The sequence below is a fragment of the Triturus cristatus genome, chromosome 6 (genome assembly GCF_964204655.1).
Source record: "Triturus cristatus chromosome 6, aTriCri1.1, whole genome shotgun sequence".
Lineage (NCBI taxonomy): Eukaryota > Metazoa > Chordata > Amphibia > Caudata > Salamandridae > Triturus > Triturus cristatus.
Window position 1 is genome coordinate 740,351,349 of NC_140589.1, and position 23,640 is coordinate 740,374,988.

A 23,640-nucleotide genomic window follows, 5' to 3' on the forward strand; every position below is an offset into this window, starting at 1 on the left:
ATGGGTTAGACTTTGTCCCAACCATTGATAAATTGAAGTTCAGGTGTGAGCTGGTGAGGTCTTCAGAAAAATTAGTACACTTTTTTTTTAAACAATCCAGAAATTGAAAAAAACATACACATACTGATTTAAAGAAGCAATCATCATAATCAAGGCATCATTATCTACACATGACTCCCCAACAACACTCATTGAACATTTTTCTGGGCTACAAAAGTAGGCTGCCAGTATGTGGCTGAACCTCTGTATGTCCAAATACATACAACCTACCCATAAATCAGTCTTCTGACTTCTAATTAAAGCAAGGACCAGGTTTGAGGGCTTCTTCACCATTTACATAGGCTATTAGGGTAGAAATCTAGAAACCCAGAAGGAGCTAGCACCCCATCTTGCCCAATCTAGGAATTTTTGATTAACAACAGTACACTATAGTGATCAACAAAGATTCAAGAGGATAATAAATCTTGTCAGATTCCTTTTTTTATTTTAATGGAGCCAGCATAGATTTAAACACTTAAAAAGTATACAAAGCACAACATATACCGTGTTGATAACATAATCAGCATAGCACCGCATGAAAAAGAAGAATGCCCAGAGAGGAAAAGAAATTAATGGGGAAGAGTTATGAGATACATAACAACGCTAGATAGATCTTGAAGTTTTACACTCAATTTCGGCTGTTTGTGATTCCAAGGACTACGCCCAATTCAGGTTGGACCAGATCCTTTTAAATTTCATTAAGGACCTGGGACCTCTAGCCTTAGCTAGGACCGCTTCGGACTCATAGACCTGTCGGAGTGTTGCACACTAGTCGATAATAGTCGGTGCTGTGGGATTGATCCAGGCTCTATCTATACATAAGCGGGCGCTCAAAGTAATGATAGAAAACAAGGACAGAGGCCCTGCATGACCCGCACAGCCTTGCTTATATCCAAGAGGATTTTCTTGATAGTTATTTGTAATTCGTACCTTAAACGTTCCGAGAGAAGTAAAAATAGATTGGCACAGAATTGCTTTAGCAAAGGGCATGCCACATATGATTAAGATCAGCTGCAAACAGATTAAATCTCGGACAGTGTTATTTACGAGGAGCTTGTGACTGTACCCATTTAGAAATACATTCAGGCGTGTAATACAACATTCAAATTGTCTGAAGTTTGAGACTAACAGAAGTAACTGACTGATGTAAAGTAGCAAATGCCTCCTGTATTACATTAGCTGTAATATCAGATGATAAAGGCCTACTCCATCTTGAAGCTATCTGCAGGCTATCATCTTGAACCTGTGAAATTAGCTTCTGAAATAATATGCTGATAGAGATACTATCAGAAGTCTCATTTAGACAGGCCACATTTTTCCCACATTTTCCCTACATTATCATGAAAAATATCTGGGAATAGAGGGTTACCCCCACAGTATGGTGTAGTTATGAAATGTAGGTAAGGAGTAGTTCTTGGAGATTTCTTGCCATATCCATGCTATGTCCTGACTATCTTGAACCTCACCCTCTAGTAGTAATTCGGGTCTGTGAGCTTGCACAATAAGGATCCAATGGAAGGGCCCGCATGCTAGTTGATAAGCTTTCCAGATGATATCATCGTACCTGGATGCAACTTTCCAGTCCTGCACTTTAATGTACACTCCATTGCTTTTAACTGGGGAGAACGTGTGCTCTTCCACCGAAAAAAGTGCTTTCCCTTCACACAGCTTTTGATCACTTTGTTTATTTATCCTGCTGCCTGAGCTTGAACTTTCTGGGGCACCCACTGTTAGACCTGTCAGCCCTTTGGCAGTTCCCTCCTCATTTTATTATTTTTGTCCCTTTCCCCCTTCTCATTTTTTCTGTCTACCAAACTTTTTGGGTGCTGATGTAGAGGTTCTGGGCGCTTCACCCTCACTACCTGAGGGGGAGGCGCAAGGTGCTCCACTGAGGAAAACTAGATGAGGGAGGTGAGATTCACAAAATGGTGGCACCAACTGTCACCTCAGCACCTGGACCATGACTGCCATGGGAGGTTCCGGAACCTTCTGGGCCCCTCTGGCAAGTCAGGCCCAAGGTGATAAATAGAGGTGACAGGAGGGCGGCCATTTTAGAGTAGAGCTGAGCAGCCGGTTAGCCAGGAGTAAGGCACCTGAGTGGGGAGGTGGCTGCACTGGTCAGGGAGTGACAGGTCTCTGGGCCTGCGCTGTTTCCCTTGCCAGTGACAACACCCCCAACCTGTTGACCGGTCCCTGGGTGCTGCCAGTGATTTCAGTTATCCTAGCATCTGTGGAGGACTCGAGGAGGAGCGAATCCCTGATCTCTTCGTTCTGGTAGAGGGCCATTGCCAGGGCCTCCCACTTCTAACTCTGTTGTTGCCTGGGATTACCACCTTCTCGGACCTAGGGGAGAGATGCGAGTGCCCAGGCCTTGAGAGTTCCGTCAGCCTCAGCCACGGTGTCGAGAGAAGACAGAACCTCCCCTCTTACGTCAACCTCCCCTCCCTCCAAGAGCTCTGCCTTCGAACTCGGGCCGCCACCCTTGTGCCAGATTGAGAGGCTACCTTGTGATCCTCGGCGGTGATCCGCTGTGGTCGAGTGGCCTGAGGAGCAGGGACGGCGCCGGAGATGTTGGGGGCATGAGAGAGCGACGCGACTGACAGCCGAGAAATCCCCAGTCAGGAAGTACCAGCCGAGCGGCAGTGAAGCCGCTGCCCGAGTCACCTGAGAGGGGACCATAGCGCCGCCCCCCCTGGTTGTGGTGCGAGAGCGGAGGCTGCGCACACGCAAGACGCGCTGTTTCAGAGTGGTGCAGCGGGAGCAGTGGGACGGCCGACGACGTAGACTTCCCGTCAGGTGACTGGTGAGGAAGAGGTTCTGCCTCTGGGGGCGGGGAAAGTGCCCCTCCGTCAGCGAAGGGAAGTCCCGGTGGGAGGCAGCCCCGAAGGAGTGACTTCTCGGTTCTGTGACTGGTGAGAGGAGTTCCCCGTGATACCCCCCCCCCCTTACGGCTCCGTGTGAGGATCTCCCCATGATACCCCCCCCTTCCGGCTCCGTGTCAAGGGTGTAGATGCCTGTCACGCAACGTTGCGAGCGCCAGGAGGAAGACAACAGTTGGACAGTAAGCCGGGTGTCGCTGCGCAGGAAAAGGGGAGAAGAACTGGGGGGGGGGGTGGGAAGTTCTTGGACAGCTGGTAAAAGGAGAGGCCTTTGGAGCGTGTTGAATTTACTGGCAGCATAGCGCCACCTTACATGTGACCACAGGGAAGTAGTAGGGGAGACTCACGTTGCTGGGGGAGATGGTCCTTGGGGAGCCGGCATGAGAAAGCGCTGAGATAAATAGTGTAACGGGGGTGGAGTAGATTCAGTGGACAACCTCTCTGACCGTTACCTAGGTGGGAGTAGCCTATTGATTGCCAACAGCATTTCCAAGGTACCGATAATGTGTATAGTCAGGAACTGAGGGGAGTGATAAACTGAGGGCCCAGAAACTTGATATCCGGGGCAGCCAGTAACAGGCAACCCCTCATTTGACTAAGGGCTACCCTGGATTGGGGATTCGGGGAGTGTGGTACAGGGCCCAGTCTACCAGGGGTTAGTCGTCCCTCCAGTAACCAGGTGCCCTGGGGAACCCACGTAGAGGGTGGGAAAGGTGCCAAACTAGAAGTAATATTCCCGGCCTGAGGTTGTCTCGGTAATACCCGGAAATGCTATTCTGAAATGTAACAGTGTGTTAATTGTAAAACGTTTGATGAAAAGTTTAACTTGAACTGTACTGTCCAGTTATGCCTCAAGACATAGGGGAATGTTCATCTGGAAATGTAATGAAATGTTACCGGTTGTAATGTGAAATTGAATACCTGAGCGTAATAAGAAAGAAAAGAAATAAAGTCTTTTAATAAGCCTCACACTTAATCAGTGTAGTGTCCTTTTTGAGTGGTGCTGCGCTAGATTGCGAGCTGGGTAGGATGCAAGCATGAGAGGCCAAGTGGAGGTGTAAGCCTGTTGACCTGAGCCAATCTACCCCTAGGACATAGGTCCAACACCCACATTATACTGTAATACTATTGAAGAGTCTTAGATAATTAGATAAGTAATGGTGTTTAGTTTGCTGCAGCACTGATGGTCGGAGGGCAGTCATTAATCTTGTTTAGGTCTGGCTTGACAGTGCAAATATCACCTGACCTTTCAACCTACACCAATATTATTTTACAGTTCTTTGCTTTAACACTAATACATTTCCATTCCCATTACATTAACCTGTAATGTTTCACATTACCATACAACAATCCTTTAAAGCAGATGTATTGGCATTGCCAACACTTTTTTGTTCTTCAGTCCAATTGGATCAATTTAGCTGAAACAAGACTAGAACTCCCAGAATGCAATGATTTGTTAAATTACCACACAGGGCACAAGACGTATTCTTAATATAAAGTAATTTGGTATTCCTACTACCTGATGACCTCCAACACTGCTGCTACAGATTACACCAATGTGGCACCTCTTTATGTTTGTTTATATGATCTTCATAACTTGAATAATGTGTGATTAAAGCAATAAAATGCCTCGTCGGGGATAGCCAGCATTATATAAATCTACAGTACAATGTGAGGTAACAGTGTGGGCATATTTACAAGGGGATATTGCCACCAGAACGTCACTTTTAGCAACGTTCTGGTGGGGATAAGACCTTCTCCATATTTACAAAGCGGCATTAAGCCATATTTACAAAGCCATATTTACAAGGCCTTGTAAATATGCCCCTTTCCACCACAGTCCTTAGCGGCAAAGGGGCTTGCAATGAGTGTTGCTGTGGAGGTTCCACTGCAACACCCATTACATCTTAACGCTGCTACAGATTTTAACAAGGCTGAGGCAGTGGCAAAAACTAATGCCTTAGAATAGCAGGTGTACGAATGGCGCAAAGAGGAGAAATTATTAATTTCTACTCATTGTTTGCTCTTCCAAATGTGCTGCATTCTGCAAATCCCCATTAATGCTTGTTTATATGCAGTAAGGTTTCCCTTCCTGCACATAAACATTCGTCCCTGCAGCGCAGTCAACCTTGCAACATGACGGCAGGGTGTCTGTAGTGCCAGCACTAGAGGAAACACAGGGGTGCGCCATATTCGATGGGACCTCCCTGTGGTTTGAAACTGCCAAATTTGATGCAGCTCTGCACTCCAACATTTTCTTGTGAATATTCGCCTCTGGGGCGTATTTACAAGGGGATATTGCCACCAGAACATCACTTTTAGCGATGTTCTGGTGGCGATATGACCTTCTCCATATTTACAAAGCGGTGTTAAGCCACTTTTTGTGGCTTAATGCTGCCTTGTAAATATGCCCCTTTCAGCCGCAGTCCTCTGCCACAAAGTGGCGTGTAATGGGTGTTGCTGTGTGCGTTCCACCATAACACCCGTTGCTTTTTGATGCTGCCCCAGATTTACAAGCCTGAGGCAGGGTCTAAAAATAACTCCATGGAATACCATGGCACAACGAGGAGAAATTACTAATTTATCCTCGTTTTCTGCTCTTTACATGTGTGCTGCTTCACTAATAGGTACTAATCGCCAATAGTGATTGTGAATGTCCCTTCCTGCACATAAACAATCTTCCCTGCAGCGCAGCCACCTTTGTAACATGACTATTGAAATAAGTCCCACACCTTTTATTTCTAGTAGATATTGCATACAGCAAGGGCCAGAATTTGGCAAGGAGTTAACACTTCTGGGTAGCTGTAGTGAACCCAGGTCATGCTGTGGTAGCCAAACCCAAATAAACTCCTGAACCCTAATTTTAATTAAACCCCAAATTTACTTAAGGCAGTACAGCTCCGTGACTTTTCTCATTGATGTAGCAGTAAGAGACTACCTACCTCATCCATAACACAAACATAGCAGATTAAAATAATGTTTACCAATTCGAAATCAAGAACGAAATTCTAGATCGAAATTAAGTTTTAAAAGTTTTATATAGAATTGTTAATAAAATCAGTACTGAGAAAATGCATAATTGCCATGAAGGCTCAGATGCACAATACATAATCATAAATCATAATTAAAAATCCTAGTTAGTAAATACTAACGTCCCTAAATTCTAAGTGTCAAACTCATAAACAGTACTGACTGCATTCTAAGTGAGGTAAAATCTCAAAATTATCGGACAGAGACTTGGGAGGAAAATGGAAAGTCACCCAAGACCGACGGTTTTATACACAATTTATGCATATTAATTAATAAAAGTGCAAATTCAGAATGGAACGGTGATGGTTAGGCACCTTGGTAATCCATTTTTTTTGTAAATCTGAAAGTTACTTAACACTAACCCATTTCCTAAGCTAAGAGAAATGTCCTGCTTGCTACCTCAGCAATTGCACTTCGGAGATACACAACACAATATGATAATTTTCTTAACAATTGCTCATAGAATTATGTTCTTCTGCACGCCAGCAACAGAACTAGCAGTGGAATCCCTTAAAAATGATACACCAGGTACACAATCGAAAGTTTCATTCACGATGCATGATTTCTGACACTACAATTGTAAGAAATTGGGTTGTTGGTTAAATGGGTTGGAAACCCTGCTCAAGCAACAGCCAGAGTCCCTGTCAGGGTAAGTCACTAAAGTCACAAAATTTACCTGTGCTTAGCCCTCCGGCAGTTTAGCCTAAAAGCAGTCAGGCTTAACTTATAGGCACTATGTAAAGTATTTATGCAGCACACAAACAGTAATAAAGCGAAGACACAAGAAAAATCTTGGGTAATCTGGTCATGCTGGAACGGCCCAAAGTCACAAGTTCAGGGCAATTGTGATGGAGCGCAAGCCGGCTACAAGGACATAGTTAGGCCCATTGCACAAAGTACCTTAAATCCTGTTTGCGTAGTGTTGAGTGGATCCACGCCGATGAAGTGCCAAAGCAGCTGTTTCTGAGATGCGGAGAGGCAGTGGTGCAGAGTCCTGTTGTCACCGAGGATCTCATCGTCAGGGCTTGCATTGCAAAGTCCACTGTCTGCGGTGTGGTGTACAGCTGATGATGCATCGTTTCCGAGGAGCTGTGAGGTTGTAATGCGGAGTCCAGCTTCGTCGTCGAGACTGCCGTCGGCGAGAGCTGCGAGGACCTGTGCCATGGATAACCTGTGCCTTCAGGGAGGTGCATCAGTTCACGGAACTGCAAAGGCAATGCAGGTCTTTGCAATGGGTCCAAACCACACAGCAGCAGCAATGGGTCAGTTCTGCTCGGAGATGCGCTGCCCAGTAGAGGAGTTGCAGCTGTTCAGCTGACAAGCACCTTAGGCCCACTTCCAAGGGTCCAGGACTGGGGTGGCACCACTTGGCAGGGTAAACTCACAGACGGTAGAGTCCAGGCACAGGCACAAGTTTGGTGGAAGCTTGTTATGTCCCTGAGGCTTCAGATCAGGAGAGCCAGCCAACTAGCCCTTGGAGTCACTCTAGGTTCTGGGTTCAAGAAATGCAGGTCCAGTCCTTCGTACCCCGGCTAGAGGGCAGCAGGGCAGCACAGCAGTAGTTCCTTCAGAGCAGCAGTCTGGCAGAGTGGCAGTCCTTCGGCAGCACAGCAGCCCTTCTTTCTAATAGAGTAACCACAGATCCAGAAGTGTACTGCAGTGGTGGGGTTTAAAGTCCTTCTTTTACAGACAATGAAGCCTTTTAGGTGATGAGAAGGTTCCAGAGGCATGCCTTTCAATTGCACACATGCCTTCCCTTCCCTGTCCTAGCTCCAGATTAACTACAGGGGGTATGCCTCCCTTTGTGTAGAGGCAAGGACACAACCTATTCAGGTGTAAGTGAGGTTGGGCCCAGCTCCTCCCTTCCCTACTGCAAGTGATGGAACACTCAGTCACACCCTGCCAACTACACCAGTCATATGACCAGAGACATGCTGCAGGCACCAAATGGCTGAGGAAAGAAAAGGCAGACTTTCTAAAAGTGGCAATTTCCGAATTGTCATTTAAAATCCGACTTTACCATAGATTGGGGTTTTAAATTAGGATTCCAGAGACACTAAATATGAACCAGTCATCTCTTCTCATTTGAAAATACACTTTTAAAATGTAATAAGGTAAATCTAATGTTATCCTATAGGAGAGATAGGCCTTGCAGTAGTGAAAAACAAATTTAAGAGTTTTTCACTACTGGGACATGTAAAACTTAAAATTGCATGTCCAACTTTTTAAATACACTGCACTCTGCCATTGGAGCTGTCTAGGACCTACCCTAGGGGTGACTTATATGTAGAAAAAGGAAAGGTTTGGGCCTGGCAAAAGGCTTCTTTTGCCAGGTCGACATGGCAGGTTAAAACTGCATAAACAGGCTTTGTAATGGCAGGCCTGTGATATGTTTAACGGGCTACCTAAGTTGGTGGCAGGACCACTAGCAACATTTAATTTACAGGCCCTGGGCAAATATAGTGCCACTTTACTAGGAATTTATAAGTAAATGTATTATGCCAATTGGGTATAAGCCAATTCCACCATGTGTTAGAGTAGAGAGCACAAGCACCTCAGCACTGTTTAGCAGTGGCAAAGAGTTCTAAAGCCAAAGAAAATGAATTTAGCAGTCAGTAGGAGGAGAAAGGCAAAAGGTTTGGGGGTGACTCTGCAAAATGTTCAATTTCCAACAATCATCACTTACATTTTTTCCAGTATTCAAGAAGAAAGAAAAGAAACAACACAACAACTGTGTAGAAGTAAAGAGGTATACCTAAAATGACGAGTGACGCTCCACTGCCAGCCGATCAAAAGACCCACTAAGTGCCACCAGACCCAACAGTGTCAACAAAGAAAGTCAGCAAAATATCCTATAGGAGAATACTGTGATACAGAGTTCGGCCTTAGAGCAGAGGAGATGTGTAACCCACAGCACATCTTCAGCATATCAGAACACAATACAGCTTTTTAGGTGTCTGGGGGGTAGGCGTCTATACAGTAGAGTCCCTTGGGCATAACATGGGAAAACTCAGATATCATTAGGGAGATGGTTGTAGAAAGCGACCCCAAATGTCAGAGGAAAGTTGTAGCAGGGCATTCAACCTGCAAATAAAGTGCTCGTATGTTGCCGTCAGCACCATGCTATCCATCCAGTCACCTAGGGTGGAGACTGTGGGCTTGGACCAGGTCCAGAGGACACACACTTTTGCTGTCACCAAAGCTGTTGAAAGCCACCTTTCCTCGTTATTGGGGGATACCCTTAGTCTCATGTAACATTATGAGTGCAGCTGGTGGAATGCAACCATAGGCCCATGTGTCCTTAAGGACTTGCCATACCTGAGTTCAATAGCTCTGAAGCCATGGGCAGGATCAAAGAATACGTAGAATATTGCTGTGATGAGAGGCACACCTTCATAAATTGGAGGTGGGTGCCTTTTTTGCCTGAAAGAGCTGTTCCGGAGACCAATGCCAATCCCGGCGAATTTTAAAGTAGATTAATTTTGCCCATGATTCTCAAAGCTCTCCGTAATGGTTAGCCATATGCTGCGTCCACTGTGTCAGTGAATAGGAGATGTCAAGCCATTGCTGGCACGTTAGTGAGAGAAGGCATTCCAGTAGGCTGAGAATGGCTTGTTGAAAAGTAGGTCATAGAGTCCTGTGATCAGTTTCTTGTAGTGGCCCCAGCAAACCAAGGGGCATATCAGCAACAACCAGCGATAATTATCGCTAAGCGCACTTAGCACTAGGATAATTATCGCCAGTTAACGTGGATTTTTATCGCTGAGATAGCGTGCTATTAGCAACGCTTATCTCAAAAGTGATAAAAATCCTAGCCCTAACTGCCTAACGTGAGATTATCGCTGGAAACCCAGCGATAATCTCATGAAATGTGGCATTAGCTTGTTGATAGGGCCTCACAAACCTAGCCATGATATCCACCTTCCATAGGATATCATGGCTAAGTCAGTCCTGAAGCAGGCGTGAGGAAAGTAGCGATAACAGGGGTTATCGCTACTTTTCTTGCCGCTATGCTTCATAGCGTGGGGCATGTCATGATAGGTCAGGAATTCCCACTTTGCATCTCATTAGAGATGCATAGCTGGGCGTTAAGATTTCGGGCGCCAATGCAAGGTTTCACGCGTTAGCGTGACCTTGCTAATTAGGCGATAAAATTATCGCCGCTTTTCGGCCGAAAACGACCGCAAAAGCGGCGATAATTTTCTATCGCCGCCTTGCTGATATGCCCCTTAGTGACTGTATAGCAAAGACGAAGTATGGAGCCATTTGTGTGCCTTTGTCATCGATTGGGAAATAGGTGGGTCATATGTGGCGGAGAGGACTGTAAAGGGCATTTTGGCTCATCGGTTACGTCATGGTCCACTTCAAGAATATCTTTGAGGCGCCATTAGCACCAAGCAAAGGGCTTAAAGTCAATGGTCACTGCTGTCATTACAGGACTTTCAGGTGTGTGAGCCTATCCTCTTGGAGGAGCTCATGTGTTGTCTTCCAGATCTTATGCATTTCCAGGACGATAGGACTGTGGGGTCCGATGACAGTTTGGGGCCGGCATACAGGATTGACATACTGTCCCCCGCCTTGTATAGCCTGCATTCTAGTATAACCCAGAATGGGGTTTCCATAGATAGGCCATCCAGGATATATGGTGAGCCCTGTGGTATGATTGGAGATTCAGTAAGTGGATGCCTCCACACGTCATGGCCGCATGTAGCTTGGCTGCCACCAATCGAGGTGCACTAGAGTCCCAGATAAACTGTCAAATAGTTGTGTTAATCTGTCTATAGTGGCTTTCGGGTATATTAAAGGGGAGCATGCCGAAAAGATAGTAGAACTTAGGGACCACCACAATTTTAATCGTTTGGACCCTACCCTACAATAAGAATTGGAAGAACCACCAGGTTTAAAGTCAGCATTCGTCTACTCCAAAAGTGGGAGAATATTGTCTTTGGCCATGGTAGGAAAGGAAGTGCTAATCAGTATTCCCTGGTACTTAGGACCCTTGGGGATCCATTCCGCTGGCAGCTACTGAAGTGAAGACAACAGGGTGGCAGGTGTGATGGGCATTGCCTCCATTTTGGCTTAATTAATCCTGTACCTGGAGAAGACAGAGAAGTCTGCATGAGTAACATCAATGATGGAATTGAAGTTACAGGGTTACTTAACGTCAAGAGAACATCGTCCGATATAGTAGCAATTTGAGATCTCCTGCTGAGGTGGTCACTCCAGATGTTGAGGTGGATGACATTATGGCAATGGCCAGTGGTTCCAAGGCCAACAGGACCACCAGGGGTGAGAGAGGGTGGCCCTGCCTCGTGCCGTGTCAGATTGGTATCTGGTCCAAGAGGAACTCATCACAAAGGACCCAGGTTGTTGGAGCTACATAGTGACAGCGGACCATCTTCAAGAAGCTGGGACTTATGCCGATGTGCTGCAAGATATGAAAAAAATAGGGTCACTACCTGGTTAACACCATTTCAGCGTCCAAGGAGAGTAACAATTTTGCATCGACATCCCCCCTGGTCTGCCATAGGATAAGCAGAAGAGTGTGTAATTGATGATGGGAAGAACGGCCTGGAACCTGTCCTGCTGGGTTTCCACGAACAAGAAGATAGATCACTTCTCCCAGTCTATTAGCTAGAACCTTGGCTAGAATTTTCATGTTACATTCAGGAGGGAGATCGGGTGGCAATTGTCACAGAAAATTAGATCCCTAGCCGACTTTGCATTAAGCACAATATGAGCTACATTGAATTCCTTTCGAAGAAAGCCTGAGGCTTTGGTTTCCAGGAACATCTCTGTAAGGAAGGGTACAGTGACCAACCGTGTAATTGTGTAGAGCTCTATGGCGATCCATCTTCACTGAGTGCCTTGCTCATCACCAATCACATGAGAGCCTCCCCCACCTCTTTTTCCATATAGTCCTGTCCCATCTAGGAGTTCAGGAAGGTGAATCCATGAGAAAAAGGGGTATTCTTCAATAGTATCATCTTTGTATTCTGATGAATAAAGTAGAAAGTGGCAAATGCATGCACACTGAGGTCTGAGCAAGAGAGCAAGGAGCCATATGTGTTATGTACTGCCAGAATTGCTGTCTAGGCCTCTCTTTATCTGAGCTGCAGTGCAAGTAGCAGCCCCACTTTTTCACCCTGTTCGTAGATTTTCTGTTTAACCCTCCATGATCAATGTGTTGTTCAAGTTCAACTCATATTTTATGTTGAGAAGAGAGCTGGCCTATTCTGCACCCTGTAGGCCATCTGCAGGGATTTGATTTCATTTTCCAGAGCCAATCTATAGCATTCTCCTGTCTTTATGCAACATTGGAGTCCCTCATAAGCTGTCTTCTAATAAAAAACTTGCCCGCCGCCCATAATATCTGTTTCATCAGAAAGTGAGACCATTGAAATCTAGATAATCCGCGTGCCAGGAAAAGAGCTTTTGTGCTCAACAGGCATCTTGAATTTTGACACGTGTAAATGCCATGTGTGGATTTGGGTGATATCAAGCGAAGATTCAAAGAGAGAGTAATCGGGGAATGAACCGAGACACCGCCCACTTTGATGTTGCATCTCTGGAGCTTCGACAATACACACGACGTCGTGAGGAAGAAGTCTAATCTGGACTCCATACTGTGAGCTGGAGATATGCATGTATAGTCTCTCTCCGTAGGGTGCAACAAGTGCCAGGAGGGAGAAGTCAGACAGAATGTCACCCCGAAGCGATCTATCCTGAGTTTGTCGAGGCTCATGGCCACCCAACTTGCCTAGTAGTGGGTCTAGCACATGTTCCAGTCATCTATGATGATGACGAGGGCCAAATTCAGTCAAAAGCCCTATCAGTTTCATGAAGCACTGGAGTTTGGTACCTAGCAAGGCATAAACAGAGCCCACCACAAAAACATAGTCTGAAATACGCAGCTGGGCATATGTGTAATGGCCGCCGCATCAGTCTAAGTCTTTAGGACTCTCACCAGCAACTTCTTATACAGCGGTATGTCACCTCTGTTTTTCTCAGGAGTATGGGCAGGATCAGCAGTTATTTCAAAGGGCTCATCCAATCCTGAGGCCAAAATCACCCTCCTCACCTGATCACGTTCTAATTTTGCATATTGTAAGTCGGAGAGGTGCTTCTCCTGTATCGAGACTATATCTGGATGTTTGGAGCCGAAAGATGATAGTATCCTTTTCCATTTTATAAAATGGGTCATAATGTTGGCATAAAGATACCAGATGTGTAAATCCGTAAGATGATGGCAGGCCATATCCATGGGCCACAAAGGAAGGAGTTATGTAGATATTAGCAACATAGAAGCAGGTATGTGACAAAAGGGCTTAGCAAAAAAAGCCCTTTCAACTTACGATACGTGAACAGGCTAATAGAGGTTACCAGCATTGCGGGCCCGCCCCCTCCGAGATGTAGAGAAATTATCAATAATCATGGATGGGAAGTAATCAATCCTGGATCGATGTCTGCATTCTTTGTTATGAAAGGTAAACTTTCCCCCTACCATCCCTGCCTTGTCTTCCATCAGCCTCCAAATATCTACGAGGCCAATGTCCGCCATCAGTTGTTTCAAGGTAGTTCTCATAATGAGGGTCGCAACAGCTGCCCTCTTAGAGGTTGTCTCTTGAGTTGGATATATGACTACATTAAAATCACCACCTAAAATCATATGGTTGTTAATATCAACCAAATGGAGGAGTAGAGTACGTAGAGAAGTGGGATTGTCCAAGTTAGGGCCGTAATACCCCACAAAAGTCAGCCAGGATCCGTAAATGTTGGCCCTAGCTATTGCCCATCTACCAAGGGGGTCAACCATACAGTCCCCTAAGGTAGCTTGGATAGTTTTTTTAAAAAAGAAGTGTGACTCCCTTCGCTGGACATACTTGGGTGCGGCACACACAATGGTTGACCCACTTTTGCCCTTTAAGTATCTCAGCACAGTCCTGTTTAGATAAGTGGGACTCTTGTATTAAAAACATCTCGCTGTCTGAGAGTTTCAAGTACTCTAAGATTATTTTCCTCCTAGGGACAACTCTGAGGCCATTGACGTTCCAGGATAGGATTTTCAATTGCATAGGCCTATCTGGGCTCGTCATAGAGAGGATAGGTAAATGTACAGTGAACTGATTTACCTGGGTTGGCTGTGTCTGTCTGGGAGCCTACACCTTTACCACGGTCCACTTGAGCCAGATTAACAAATGAGGATTTTCGGTTTTAAACACACATGCTCCCCCACTCAGTGAAGATATAAAAAATACTTATTTTTATGTTTTTCTTTTTGCCAGTGACCCCACCATGCCACCCAAGGGAACCCACCCAAAAATCCAGAGGTACTCTGAATGACTACCTTTAATTTGAGCTCACTCACTTCATCACAGCACTAGCAAGTTATATTGAATGTGCTTTAATCTGTTTTATCAAGCTACTACCTTCTTTGGGGGCTCTAATGTTGTGCATTTTATTGTTTCACATCACCTTTAGGGAAGCGGGGAACAGGAGGTTGGCAGTAGCCCCCAACCCTCTCTGCTCTTATTTTATTTATTTATTTTAGAGGTTTTATATAGCGCTGGCTAGACCCAGAGGTATCAGAGCGCTTTACATGAGTATGAAGATAGCTACGGTATAAAACAATATTTCAATAGCATGGAATACCACCAGGTTAACAAAAGAGAAACAGCTTGTGTTTACATGGATCAAATAAATGGATCGATAGTGCAAGAGCTATATACATATAAAATGGTGGATGGGGGAGGGGCGGTTGAATGAACTTCCCTAACTCCCATTGTCTGTCTTGTGTAGTGCGTGAGATGTCTGATCTGATGCGGAAAGACCACTCTCCTTTCTTGTATGTTCCTGCTTTAAGGGCCCAGGCGCAGATGCTCTCCTTAATGGAGTATGTCTTAAAATTTACTAGACTTATTCTCTGTTTTTTTTCCCCTGGTCTCTTAGTAAAAGGGTCCCGGTGGACTCTCCGGATGTCATCTTCTAGGCTGTGCTCCGCAATATCCATGTTATATTCTTTTAGGAGACTAATTATAAACTCCCTGATGTCTTCTCCCTCAAGACCCTCCGGGACATTCAGGATCCTGATGTTATTTCTCCTAGTGTTATTTTCGAGAACTTCTAGTTCATCCCGGAGTTCTATATCGCTATCCTTCAGTTTTGTAATCTCGTTTTTATTGAAGTCGACTTTTTTTGAAAGGTCTTCAAGGGAGACCTCTATTGCCCCAACTCTATCCCTTAAATTATTGATCTTACCTTCCAATGCCTCACATGTCCCCTGAATCTTTTGCTGGTTTAGCTCCAAGACAGCAAACTTTTCCCTGACTTCCGTTAACAGAGTAGATAGCAGTTTTTCCATGCAAGATTGATCGGTCTGACCAAACGATGCGATAGGTGGTTCTCTTTGTATGAGTGGTTGGTTCAGGATGTTCACAGATCTAAGGTTGCTCTGATCTGATATCTCATTCTCTGCTGCTGCTAGAGAGCTAAGCCTATTTTCCAGACTTAAGGTGTTTTTCGTGATTTCCATAGTAGCAATATCCTCCATAGTGTTCGGAGATCCACATACTTCAGACGTATGCATAGGCTCAGAGCGTGTAGGTGTGGAGGCGGGGGCAAGCTGCACTGTTTGAGATTGGACTTTAAAGTAGGAGCGAAGTGAGGGTGTAATTTTTATACATTCAGATTTCCTTTTAGGTTGCCTTTTCCCTACACTCAGTAGAGTTTTATCTGTAAGTGGCCTTTTAGTCGTAATATCTGCAGGGTTGTGCAGGGGAATACAAGAAACCCTTTTGTCTAAATTCTTCTGGGGGGCCAGCGAAGGATTCTTTTTTGCTGGAGGCCCTAGAGTGTTTTGATCTTTCCCCCAGATATCTCTACTTCTCAGGGTATACCTAGTTGTGAAGGAAGCAGGGGTTTCACTCAAACCTTCACCCTTTGTTAAGGAGGCTATAAACAGTTTAGAAGCCCCACCTAGACCGTCTAGATGCCGGTTCCCCTTTTTTCTCCATATCAGGGTCATCAGGGGCCTCTGGGCGACATCCTCCAGCTCAGCTTTCCTGGTCTCTCCCCTACCGCGAGAGGGTAGGCTTTGACCAGGCAGGGAAACACTGTCCGGAAAGCAGGCAGCCACTCTGTTGCTCCGAAAGCCGATCTTGGCTGTGGCGTGCCGGCCTCTGCCGAGCCGTGCTGCTGCCTTCACCCACACACTGCTCTGGAGAGCTAACCTGGGAGTTTTTCCTCTGGAGCCACAAAAAAAACAAAAATGACACCCTCAATGGACCCTCCTCAGCGGCCTCGCATCACCACTGCAACGCCACGAGGACCCCTGACACTCGAGTACAGGCAAAGCTTAATTTTCCGTTGCCGTGTGAGCGAGCGAGCTTGCGACCGGCACTAGCTGACAGCCACTATGTTCCCCTTGATTTCTTCCTGGTGGACTCATTCACTAGTAAAAACACTACAAAAGTCTCCCACGCCCCGGAACATCTTTCCAATCACTCCACAGTTATTTTAGAACAGGCCTCTCTCCCACAGGTGGACTTTAAATTGTTCTCTGCTTGTAGAGCCTCTGGTAGTGGAGAAACTGAAAACTGCTACAAATGATTTTTTTCTCTCTAACTTTGATTCAGCTCCCCTCCATATCGTATGGGATACGTACAAGGCCTTCTTAAGAGGCATTCTAACTGGCCTGTCTGTTGCACAAAATAGGAAAGTCAGGGATGATTTTAAAAAGCTTCAAGCCACAGTATATATCTACCAGTAGGAACTCAAGCAAAGTCCCGAAAGTCCAAATGTGTCACAAAGCAAGCAAAAGTTGTCCTTAGCAAAATCGGAGCCTGCAGATTATCTTGACGTAATCATTAGGAGGAAATGGGAGTCTAGCAGGTTGTAGCTCCATGAATATGGCGAGGGGTGCGGCAAATAGGTGTCAAAACTCAGGTGGCATAATCTCCGATCTTTATTCAGAGGATGTGAGGATGGGTGAAGAAGAAATCAAGGACTTTCTTCAGGACTTGGAGCTTCCATCCCTGCAGGGCATAAAGACAAGCTAAATAGCCCCATTAGTCTTGAGGAGACTCTCCAAATTATCAAGGGTTTAAAAAAAGGGAAACTGCTTGCTCAGATTCCCTCCCAAATGAAATTTATACCATATTGATGGACGCGCTTGCCCGATACTATTACAGCTCTTTAATTCTGCTTTTATCTGCAGATCGAATCCCCTGTCATCTTGGGACGTTGCCAACATAACTATACTTCTAAAACAAAATAAGAATCAGAGGGCCTGCAAATCCTATGGACCCATCTCCCTTCTTAACAGCGACTATAAAATATAAACTCAGATTTTAACAAAACGACTGGATAAGGTGGTGGGATCCCTAATTCACACTGACCAAAAAGGCTTTATGAAGGGGGGGCAGCTCCATGAGTTAACCCACAAATGAATAGTTACAATTGACCTGGTGAGGGAATATGGGAACCCATTGACAGTGATGACCTTTGATGCTGCCAAGGCCTTCGATAGGGTCAGCTGGCCATTCCTGTATAAGATTATCGAATGTTTCAACCTAGGAGAAGTTTTCTTGGCAGCAGTCAAGGCATTATACAAAAATACATTGGCGAAGGTCTTGGTTAATGGGAACCTTACTAAATCAATAAATATTGGTTGGGGGACCAGACATGGATGCCGCCTCTCTCCCCTCCTGTTTAACACTTATATTGAGCCATTGGCCTGTAAACTAAGGGCATACCGGAACATCTATCCTTTTGGCTGTAATGGCTGGCCAAAACAAATTGGGTTGTAGGCTGATGACCTGATGATTTTTACTGGAGATTTGAACACCTTCTTTTTGGCAATCTGGGAGACTTTGGGAAGATTTGGAGAGGTATCTGGGTACTCCATTAACCAACAAAAAACAAAGTTGATGTAGTGGAATACCCTTCATAAAAGCAGCTTTGCAAGACAAGAAATAAAATATTTGGGAGTCCAATTGGTACATAACCTGGAGAAGCTAACTCAGGTGAACTTCGATAAGCTAGTCACAGGTGCTAGAAAACAGCTGCAGGCTTGGGGAGCACTTCCACTGTCGTTCCTAGGTAGATCTAACCTTTTGAAAATGTCAATCCTTCCTAAGTTCACTTTTATGTTTAATGCAATCACACTAGAATTTAAAAAGTTTGGTTCAAGAAAGTAAAAAGGGGAGTTTACTAGCTTCATTTGGAGAAATAAAAATCCTAAAATGTCCTGGAAGAAGCTACGAAGAAAGAAAGAACACAGTGGTATCGCTACCAATGATCTTTATCAGTATTACCATGCCTTTCATCTTAAGAACTTTTGACAGCTTCTAATGGGTAGCCCCTGTCTGTCACTGTTCTTCAGGGCTCTAATTGCAGGCCCCCCAGCCCATACAGATTGTTTCCTCCTCTTAATTCAGCCACCCCAAATACTTTAAAAAAGTCAGGCTAAAGATTCTCCTAGGCGCAGTTAAGATCTGGTATCAAGTAAGACTTTCTTTGCAAATACTGTATTATAGTGACTCAGCTCCCATCTGGGATTCCCCCGGTACCCCTGACTGTCCTCTGGATTCACTTGCAATCACTTTGCCGGAGTGTGGTATCTATCACTGGGGACAGCTCATAGAAGACACTAAACTAATCTCGTGGCAACAACTGTCAGAGATCTCTAGGGACTCAGTCTCAAAATTTAAATATTATCAACTGGCAAGCTGGGCAAACACCTTGGGAAAAGATGGTAAAGGGAACCTGAAATTGGAGGCTCGGATACGCTTACGACTCCTTTTGCGGAAAGAAGTCGCAGAATGGTACTGGATTTTAATTCAGGCCAGGGAACAAGTACAAAATATGCTGATGGAGATTTGGAGGAGGGAACTGCCAGACCAGGATCCTGAATTTTTATGGCAAGTATCTATGTCTTATCTTTGGTTATACGTGAAATCTGCTCCACTGAGGAAGAATCCTCTTTTTACTGTCCATAAGGCCTACTGGATGCCACGGAAACTATCGAAGATGGGAAACTGGGCAGTGAAGAAGTGTTCCAAGTGTGGAGAAGAAAATGCGAATTATGTTCATATGTTCTGGCAGTGCCCCTCAATCCAGATGTTTTGACATAAACTGGGTAAGACCATCTCAGGAATCCTGGGACGAGATTTTAAGGTGAGCTTGGCTCTGGTAATTTTGGGGTCGTTTTGGGAGGGGAAGAAACTGGGGGTCTTCTTAAAACTCACAAACCCTAATTTTTGTTTTAATTCTCCTTGCACCTACTAAGTGGATCCTCCCCTGCCCCCCCATAAAAGGCAGAATGGATCTGATCAGTACAAAAAAAAGCGACTCTCGACCGGGCTATTAAGTCGGTCAAGAGAACAAAATTTTGGGGACAGTGGGATGATTGGTTTAAGTTATACATTATTAATTCAACCCCCTAGCTTTAAAATACTCCCCTCGCATTGTTTTTCTTTCCTCTTCTTTCTCTTGTCTCCTTGTGTTTACGTTGAGAAAACCTATAGTCCAAAGATTAGCAAAATGCTATACAGGTTGCATTGATTTTTCTGTGGTCACCTATTTGCACCTGTACAGAGGAGTCAGCTCTTTCAACTGGGCAGGAGGTCTGATGGCTGGCCTGGGATGCTCATTACATCCTTCCCACATGGAGAGACTGGGTACTCCTTGCCATGGTCGATAAGATCTCCTTTGACACCCTAGCATAAACTGACACATGAGGACAAAAAAAAAGAAAGAAAAATCATGGGAGGGGATTAGGGCGAAGGCATGTGGCTGGGTGGTAAGGGACACTCCACATGGGAAGGATCAGTAGTGAACTGTGACAATCTGGACATCGGGGCTTCAAAGGAGAGTGGAATTTGTCTCTATCAGTAATAACCAAGAGAGCCTCTTTGCTGCTGTGTTCCCTGTACAGGTCCTTCATTGCCAAGGTGTGGGAGCCAGGGAGGTTTAGCAGATCTTCAGGAGAGTGTTAGGAGGCATCCATGTGGGCGGATTGGGCCCCCTCATGTTCCAACCATAGTTCCAACTGTGTTTTGTCATGAAACTCCATGGTCCAACCATTCACTATGACAATCATGATCTCTGTATCCAGCAGGCCAAAACGCAGATAAAGCTTCCGGAGGACAGGACGTAGGGCTAGAAACTTCAGGAGAATGTGAGTTTCACAAGAGAAATCAGCAGAGATGGTAATTCTGTGTTCCCTATACATATAGTTGGCTTGCCTCGGAGAGAATGTCTCCCGCATGTCGGAACCATAGAAAATTACCAATTATTGGCCTTGGTGTGGTACGGGTAGACAAGCCGTGAGATGCCTTTCGGTGTACCCGTTGGAGTTCTGGGGGGGATAAATGTGAGACCAGTACGATTCGGAAGAAACCTTTGGAGGAAAACCACAACATCTTTAGTGTCCTCTGTATCTGGGACGCCAAAGATCCGGATGTTGTTCCTACGGTTCCAGTCTTCCTAGTCCATGAGTTGTTTTAGTATTCCAGAGTTCCGTGCTCATTGTTGTGGCCTCTGTAATTTTAAAATTCAGCTCAACTAAACGCTTGTCATTTGTATCCAATCTATTGTGGAAATGAATCATCTCACCCTTAATTGTCGTAAGTTCCTTATTCGTTATGGACATGGAGTGCCCAACCGTAGAGATCGCAGCTTGGATAAGTATGAAGTAAGCCATATTAGAATCTAGTGTCACCCCAGAGGCCATCCAGTCGGGGGCAGGGGCAGCAGATGACTTGGGTTTAACTGCTTCAGCAAAAGTGAGTTGACGATGCGTCTTTTTGCCATTTGTCATTTGCGCCCTCCTAGCAAGAATGAGGCTCCTGGCAGTGAAATGTTTCAATGAAGTGTGCTCCCCACTGTGGTAGTCTGACAATCAGGAGAATGCGAGTAACAGAGGATGAAGAGAGCTAAAACGTGCTTGATGCACGGGGCTCCTCTACCGCCCAAGAGGCAGTTGTAACAGTAATGCAGTAGGTAGAACACTAAGCAGCAGTGGGCGAGGGTGCATACCCATGAGACGGCTTGCAGGTATGTGGGTTAACAGCAGCTCTAGCACCATCTGAGGAATGAAGTGTAGGTCGCTGTCTGTTCAGTGGAAGCAAAAGAAAGAGAACTCACTACAGGCAGACTGTGCTGATCAGGCAGGGAGTTCAAGGGTAAAGAATGAGTGCAGGTTGATAGAGTCCTGGAGGCAGCCTGTTGCGGGTCACCAATATGGTGGCACCAGATCCAACTGCTGGCTATGTGCCCAAAGAGAATTCATCATAAGCAAACTATGTGGAGTCACTGGCAAGACAGTCTCTGAGATGTGTCTTTGCAGTTCTAAAGGGCGATCAAGTAGATAAAATGCCCGGGAAGTGGCTGGCCGGTTGGTGACCACGCAGCAGAACCAGCAGCCCCCGAGCGACCAAGCCACCCTTTTGCAGGTTGCCTCTCTCTCCTTACACCTGGAAAGGCACAGTCATGGGCCCCAGAGGAGGGCCAGGAGTGTTTGTGCCATGTCCCAAGAGGCAAACCGCGGATCCATCAGGAAGACAAGAGTGACTGGATGCATAGAGAGGTGAGGTCGGTCGTCCCGACAGTGGCAACCATAAAAAACGTTACTGGCTAAACGTGCATGGCAGCACCTCCCGGGTTTCTATGCTGCTCAGCAGAAGGCCTAACTCAGCCCTGTGCTCTGACTCCTCAGATATCCTGCCCGGCATGGAAGCTGGGGCTGTGCGTCTGATGAGGTTAGATGTACAGGGTGGGGAGATCAGCGGTCTCAACGTTGGTGACAAGGGAAGATAAACCCCCTGGAAGGTAGATTACCAGTGAAAACATGCTCGGTAGCACCAGCACCTCACAGCGTTGTAGCAGGCTGCACCTGTCACATGCTTGAGCTCCTTGGGGACTGCAGACTGAGCTTACGGTCTCTCTGGCTCCGTGCGGCGGTCTGAGAAATCTGAACTGGAGGTACATCGAGAAAGGGGATATCAAGAGAGAACCCCATCTGGGGGGCTCCAAGGGAGACTGAATCGTGCTGTGTGGGTAACTCTGGGGTAGGGCTGCTGGAGCTGTGCTAAGGAGCTACCATCTTCCTCACTGCATAGCTCTGCCCCCACTTTCCTTCATGTGAAAATAATCCTCCTCAATTTCATTTACTTCACCTTCTCTAAATACTGTGGTTAAATACACCCGCTCAGTCGAGGCATGTTTTTGATTTGGAATTCTCCTTCTGGTTGCTCTTTTAGCAACTTTCAGATTTCAGATTTTCAGAAAAACTTTATTTTGGTTGTTGCAACCATAAAAGTATATTAACAATACAGTATATTTTATTGGAATATAAAAAAATATAGAAAAGTATCCGACCCAGTTCAAAAATAGAAATACATCACCTTGATATTTCCCAAAAACAAAAGGGATCAACACAGTCACATGACAAAGTCCAATGGTCTCTTTAAAGTGCATGTGCAAAAAATGTACATCACAAAGGCAACAGTTAGAAAAGACAAGCACAAAGTAAGATCAATCAATAGTGACATATGCGAATACAATTAATTAAAAACAGCATTAAAAATCCTTTGCACTGATCGTGGAAAGGTGGGTCCAATAAAATTGTGTTGTAAGCCAACCTAATGATAAAAGTTACTCATACTAAAAAGTGTGAAAACATAGTTCATCTTAGAATTAAAATCATAGAAACATTTAAAAATTTTAATTGAAGCCCTTGACAGTTAGAGACAGTAAACTTTGCTTGTGACTAAGATAACAAGTTTAAGAAGGTCCAGCGCCTACCCCACATAGGTCCAGAATCGAGATACAGCAAAAACAATAGGCTTGCTGGTGTCAGACTTCAAAACTCTAAAAGCTTCTGCACAATGTACAAACCCTAGATTCCTGCATAGCTGGTTAAGCCAGCGCTGTCTTGCTGACCTATAACCAGGACAGAAAAAGAAGACATGGAGCTCTGACTCTTCCTCCCAATTGCAGGCTGGGCAGCCTCGCACGGCAGAATTTGACCATTTAAAGGAAAAAGCACGGAACGGCATGGTACACATTCTGAACTGGACATATAATTTCTTTGCCAGGAATGGATGAATATCATCCAAAAAGGGCTCTGTTATGTACTCATCTTTCATTATCACAAATTGAGCTGTCAGATGTCCTAAAGATGAGCTCCCTTGGATGGTTGCTACTTTGTTCATTCGAAAGGCATTAACCAATTCGGAGCGTGATATTGCAGGACACGTTTCCTCTGGATTACTCTAAAGGCTAGGTTTTCCCAGCCTGCTACATTCTTCCTTTATATGTGCAAACAAGGGGATTTTTCCTGAACACGCAAAACTGAGTAGCTCTTTTAATTCTGACCGGTACACTGCCAGTTCCGGGTTCACCCACAATCTATGCCAAAAATTAGGGGTCTGAGACCTACCTCCTCCGCAATTGGTCTGATTCCTAGGTCGAGCCGTAAGGGAATTAAGGGGGTACTAGAAGGGAGGCCCAAAATCTGTCTCATGAAGCTGTTCTCTACTTTGCTCACATCTCTACAACAACAGTGCCCCCATAATTCAGCCCCATAAATCGTTGCACCCCTGGCTTGCGCCATATAAATCTCCACTATGGGCCCAGCAGGTTTGGAGGAAGAGTTTCTCAGTAGTTTAGCAATTCCTCCAGTAGTCTG